Here is a 6,356-nt window from a genome sequence, read left to right as displayed (position 1 = left end):
CTTTAATATGAGAGGGATCTGGCATTGTGCATGGATATGTAGAGAACATTCACTTAGCAAAACTAGATAGAACCAAATAAAAATTCCTATAGCTATGTAAACTAACAAGAGTCAGTTGTTTGATAGTCCTCTAACCCTTAAAGTATCACTACTACTGCAGTTTACAATGAACTGCACTTTACATACCACCCTTAATGAAACTATGCAGAAACCCAATAATTTCCCATAATAAACTTTAATTAAGGAGGATGTTAGAAGGCTCCTAGTTAAGTCTCAAATTGTGCCTACTGTCAAGGTAGTGGTTTGTTTAGTTTGCTTATCTGTTGGGTATCTACTTTCAATTGTATATCATTTTCCTCTGATCTTAGCTGGCTGATTAATTCCTTATTATTACAAGCCTTCAAAAATGTAACTATTGTTCCAAATACTAAAGTTTAAATAGGTCAATGAGCACAGTGATCTGCTTTCTTCCAACCTCCTATCATCTGGATGCATGTCTTCAATCATATTTAAAGAATGTGTCTTTGCCTGATAATTTATTAACATTAAAAAATATTAAATGTAGCAGTGGTGGAAGGTGACAGAATATCCAGACTAGAAAATGAAGTCTTCCATCTATCTGCAAACTAGTGTTGCACAGGCACTGCCTATGTCTTTGTGTGAGGGGGTAAGTAGGTTACAATCTCACCATACCACCTCACAAATGTTCCTCAAAACTGTGTGACAGGAACCACTTCTTGGAGAGAGGGAGAAAGCACACAAAATTAATTTCTGATGATATTTAATCCTCAGTTGCTCTAAGGTGCTAGTTCCAATACACACTTATTGGAGAAACATGTTTTATTTATTTCATGCACGGGTGTGTGCTATGTTGCTCTAGAACAGAACAATGTCCCCACATCAAAAGTTCCACTATATTGTAGTTAAGGTTTCTGAGGCTGCATCCTCCTTCTAGGCTAGTGCTTCCTCTTGTCCAGTATCCACTGGCAATATTTCAAGGGAATTATTAAGTTTTCCCTTTCCTTTTAATATTATTTTTTCCAAATCTGTACAATGTGCATTTATAGAAAGCCTGATGCTGTCATATGTCTTCAAATCTATAATACTCAAGTCCTGTTTGCTATTATTAGAGAATTGATTTTTTTCCACCATTAAGAAATGGTGAACTATTTTGTGGAGGAACCCATTGTGGCCATTGTGGTTGTGGCCTTGAAAACTCATGGAAAAATCCAAATATTTTCAAGGAAAATCTAAAGCTTGTTTTCATTTCAGAGCATACTAAAGAGAACCACTTAGATTTTTCTCTCTTTAAAGGCTTTCAGGATTTTAATAGCTTATTTGGAAAACATTATCAAAAGCATTACTGAACTCAAACTGGTTTATTTCACAAAACCAGTATTTTCAGTTAACAAAAAAAGAAAACTCCAAATACACAGTAAAACAAAAAAACTTCAATATTGGTTTATTCAAAAAGATTTTTTTGGGAAAAAAATATGTACTGCAAAATAAACTATTTTAACAAAAGCCCATTGGACCAGCTGTTCTAAATAATAATCTTGGGTATCCAGCCTAAGACTCCTCTTGAAAGGTATTGCTATACATACAGCTTCCCTTAGTTCTAGTTAGGACTGTGGGTAATAATCTCTTCTAAAAACTCAAATATAGGTATTTCACATCAGATAAACTATTACAGCACCCAAAATGTTAGGTAGACATACAGCTCATCTGGCATAGTATATTGGACTTGGAATAAGACACATTAAAAATTGGAAAGCTTTTGTGCATGGACCACACCCTTTTCGTTTTGGTGAGTTAGATGTTCAGGTTGTATAAAACTGATGTCTTAATATAGCCAGCATTACTAAGCCTAAGTACAGTTTGTTTTTAAAATACTTACCCCATTAAAATAAAGCTGGAACGTTGACATCTCTGACTCACAAATGAATCTATTCCTGTTCTTCTAGTGGTCCCCACCCAAACTGAAACTAGACAAAAAGTATTGGAACTAAAATCTCTAAAGATCCTTCCGGTGGTGAAACTCAGTGGTATAGGAAGAGCTGTCACAGGCCCCAGTAACAGTCAGATGGGTAAGGCTACAGCAAGTTTCATCATGTTCCTTGTATGTTTCCCACAAGCCTATGATTCATAATATATCCTGTTCAACTCGCAGAGTCCTGCCATTTGGGCTATGCTTCAATATCTAATCTTACAAAAATTATCTAAATCTTTCCGTCTTAATAGCACTGTCAGTATAACCAGGGGCACAGCATGAAGTAGTACAATGTCTTCAACTTGCCACTGGTAAGAGTAGGCTTCTCTGGGCTGATTGTTGAAATATCCAGGTAATTGTATGAAGAATAATGTCTTAGTTAAAAGATACCTTAGTAGTTACATACTCAGTAAGACATTAGGACTGCAATAGTTTACCTGCTCTCCTTGTGTACTATATATGAAGATCTAGATTTCTTTCATCATATTTCTTTCATGATGTGATACTGAAGTACTAGACTTAGAATCATAAAAAATTAGAGTTGGAAAGGACCTTAGGAGGTCATCTAGTTCCACCTCCAGCTCAAAGCAGGACCATCCCCAACAAGATCACCCCAGCCAAAGCTTTGTCTAGCCAGGCCTTAAAAACCCCCAGGGATGGAGCTTCCACCAACTTTCTGGGTAACCTATACCAGTGTTTTACTACACGTCTAGGGAGAAAATTCTTCCTAATATCTAAACTAAATGTCCCTTGTTGCAACTTGAGACTGTTGCTCCTAGTTCTGTCATCTGCCACCACTGAGAACAGTCTAGCTCCACCCTCTTTTGAACCTCACTTCAGGTAGTTGAAGGCTGCTATTAAATCCCATCTCTGTCTTGTCTTCTCTAGACTAAATAAGCTCAGTTTCCTCAGTCTTTCCTCATAAGTCATGTCCCCCAGGCCCCTCACTATTTTTGTAGCTCTCTGCTGGACTCTTTCCAATTTGTTCACACCCTTTCTGTAGTGGGGGCCCAAAACTGAACACAGTACTCCAGCGCTGAATAGAGGGGAATAATCACTTTCCTTTACCTACCAGCAACACACCTACCAATGCAGTTCAGCATGCTGTTAGCCTTCTTGGCAACAAGGGTACACTGTTGCCTCATATTTGGCTTATTGTCCAATGTAACCCCCAGGTCCTTTTCTGCAAAGCTGCTGCCCAGCCAGTCTGCCCCCAGCCTGTACTGGTGCATGGGACATGGGACTGTTCTACTTTAAGTGCAGGACTTTGCACATGTCCTTGTTGAACCTCATGAGATTCCTTTTGGCCCAATTCTCCAATTCATCTAAGTCACTCTGAATCCTAGCCCTACCTTCCATCGTATCTACTACTCCTCCAGCTTGGTGTCATCTGCAAACTTCTTGAGAGTGCACTCTATGTCATCTTCCCGGTCATTGATGAAGACATTGAACAAAACTGGCCCCAGCACCAGCCCCTGGGGCACTTCAATTGATACCGGCTGCCAACTAGATATCGAGTCATTGATTACTACTGTCTGAGCCCAATGCTCCAGCCAGTTGTCTATACACCTTACAGTCCATTCATCCAGCCCATACTTCCTTAGCTTGCCTGTGAGAACGTTGTGGGAGCCCATATCAAAAGCCTTGCTAATATTAAGGTACACCACATCCACTAGTCTTCCTGCATCCACAGAGCCAGTCATCTCATCATAGAAAGCAATCAGGTTGATCAAACATGACTTGCCCCTGGTGTATCCATGCTGACTGTTCCTAATCACCCTTTTCAACTTCAAGTGCTTAGAATTCTCCTGCTAAGCATTTTGTCAGTAATCCTTTTCTAAGCATTCTGTCAGTAATTGAACCATGGCTACTAGGACATGGTCAATTTGATTGCATGCCATATCAACCAAATATCTCAGTTGTAAGTGGAAAGAGAACTTTGGCTAAGTACAGACCTTCAAAAAGCCACTGGTGGAAAGTGCTCTATTGCCTCCCACCTGCTTCCCAGGAAGTTTCCAGAAAGCTGCTCCAAGACCCACCCCCCACCAGCTGGGGACTGTCTGAAGTGGCTTGCAGAGAAGGGAGTCCCCCTGCTGTACAGATCCTTCCCACTCCAGACCCCAGCCAACAAGTAGTGGGGGACCCTCATGGCAAGGAGCTTCTTTCCCCCAGCCGCATCCAGCATCTGTGGCAAGAGTTCCCCGTGCTCATTTTCATTGTACCAGGAAATGTGGGGGTGGGGGGGGTTGGAAAAGGAGCCCACCTGCCAGGCAGAACTCCCCAGCTTCTCAGTTTGGGTCTTGATGGGGCCTGGACTGGGCTTGCACTACAGGAAGTGGTCCTTGTGGTCCTTTTCCAACCACCATCCCTGCCAGAGTTCCTGGCATGGTGAAAAGGGGCACAAGGAACTCGTGCTGCCACTGTTGGCTGCAGCCGGGGGAAAGGAGCCCTTCTGCCATGGGGTAGCCTGGTTCAACCCTCAACAGGACCTGGAGCCAGGAAGCTGGTAGGGGTCTGCCTAGCAAGAGGTTTCCTATTGCACCCCCCACCTGCAAAAAGCAATGCAAGAAACTTGTGCTGCCACTGCTGGCTGCAGCTGGAGGAAAAGAGCCCCCCTCCTGTGGGGGGTCCCCACAAGTTCCTTGTGCTGCTTTTCACTGTGCTGCGAATTCTGGCAGAGCAGGGGGTAGAAAAGGAGCTCCCCTGCTGAACGCCCCTCACACCTTGCTCCCCTGTGACAGAGTGGCTCCTTTTCCACCTCAGCCCTCCACTATTTTCAAGCACCCCACCCTGTGGGTGGCCCTTGGAATGCCAGCAAATGTGACCTACATAAACGTGTGGTGGATGTGGTACAGAGGTTCAAAAAAGCATTGTAACCTCAAGTGCTTTAGTCTGATAGCACATCCTTCTAGGGTTAATTCAGAGTGTGATCCACCATTTTTAAAGTGTATTAAGTGCTGTGCTCCTGTTATGGCTTTAAGCACTTTCTGCATGTTTAACACATGTTAAGTGTAACATCTGTACCTAGCATTTATGTCTTTATTTTTCTAAAACTACACATCCCAATAAGTAGGAAATAAGCTTACAAATCATTGCAGACCTTCTTTGCACTCACTCTAGAGATCCTGCCACTGAGTGCAGGTCTTTTTTATCAGAAGTCTAGAAATACCTTTTATAGGCCAAAAATATCATTTTCCAGTGAGATTTAAAGAAAACAGATATGAACTTACTGCACAGTACTATTACATATCTGAAGACCCAGGGGAAAATGCTTGCAGCAAATATGCCTTCTTCAAGCACTCCCTCCTCTTTTAGTTATCAGGGGGTGCATCTACACATGCGCCTTAATGTGCAGTAGCTTATTTTAGTGCACATTAAAGTGTTATGTAAAAAAAGGTTATTATGATAACATGCAGTAAAAAAGGCTACTGCACATTTAGCATCACTTAAAAACCATGCACATTTGTTACTGAACATTAAGGCAGCCTCATATGAATTTGTTTAGTACCTCACATTGGAGGTACTAAATTTAATGCTGTAGCATGTTAGGGTCCAAAGGATGGCTATTATGCCCCTTGGTGTGATGCAACCAATGGATGGCTGTGATGCAACCATGCCGTGCTTCACCCCTAGGGCACCTTCCCTTCTCATGTGCCATATCTTCATGGAATCATAATAATAGGGAGGATGCCCATGGGCCTTCATATGGACCTAGTTCAACTGGACCCCCACTGGGGTTCCTCAGCACACTTACTGGTCTCCATTTTGCTGTGTCCAGGCTCCTCACTGACCCTCTCTGTGAATATGCTGCTGCAGGGCACCTCAAGACTTAGGAGCTAATTGCATGGCTCTAAATTTCCCCTATACCGTGCTCTAAGCCTTGTAGGTGTTATCATGATGATGTTCTCTTTTGTGGGCTTTCTTCATTGGCCTCTAGCCCTTTACTATGGGTAGGCCTTCTAGCCCAGGCCCACTGTGCTGGACCTGGCTTTGAGACACTAGCTCAGGTCTCACCCTCTTAGACACTGGCCCCTGGCCCTTGCCTGGTCATGCCCCTCTCGGGCACCGGGCCCCTGGCTCTTGTCCCCTATTTGGCTCTGTGGCCTTGTACTCTGCTCACTCCAGGCTCAACAACAGCTCAAGCCTTGAGCCTGCCCTTGGCTTAAAGCAACCACGTGCCATTTGGGTACCAATGGGACCTTTGATTCAACTTGATGTGCATCTTCTAACTGAGGAACTATCGAGATAAGTTACTAACCAAGTGGGAACTCTTGGTTAATTTCTTTATCTGTTTTATTATCACTGTCAATTTTAATCTGTATTGTTATGTTGTCTGTTTATTAGCTTAACCTTTTTATTAACTATT

The 6,356-nt window shown here is 42.6% G+C and overlaps 1 long non-coding RNA gene across 1 annotated transcript in view; it reads right to left on the bottom strand.

The window, feature by feature from the left end:
* Positions 1–401: 401 nt before the first annotated feature.
* LOC109308686 overlaps positions 402–6,356 on the bottom strand; it is a 14,909-nt gene continuing 8,954 nt past the window's right edge. The window contains exon 3 of the long non-coding RNA XR_002100671.1: positions 402–412. This is a non-coding gene — a long non-coding RNA (uncharacterized LOC109308686). The remainder of the gene's footprint in view (positions 413–6,356) is intronic.

This window comes from Crocodylus porosus, unplaced genomic scaffold (genome assembly GCF_001723895.1).
Source record: "Crocodylus porosus isolate Cpor-Errol unplaced genomic scaffold, CroPor_comp1, whole genome shotgun sequence".
NCBI lineage: Eukaryota > Metazoa > Chordata > Crocodylia > Crocodylidae > Crocodylus > Crocodylus porosus.
Note: the sequence above shows the minus strand (reverse complement) of the source record. Positions and strands in the feature narration are given on the sequence as shown.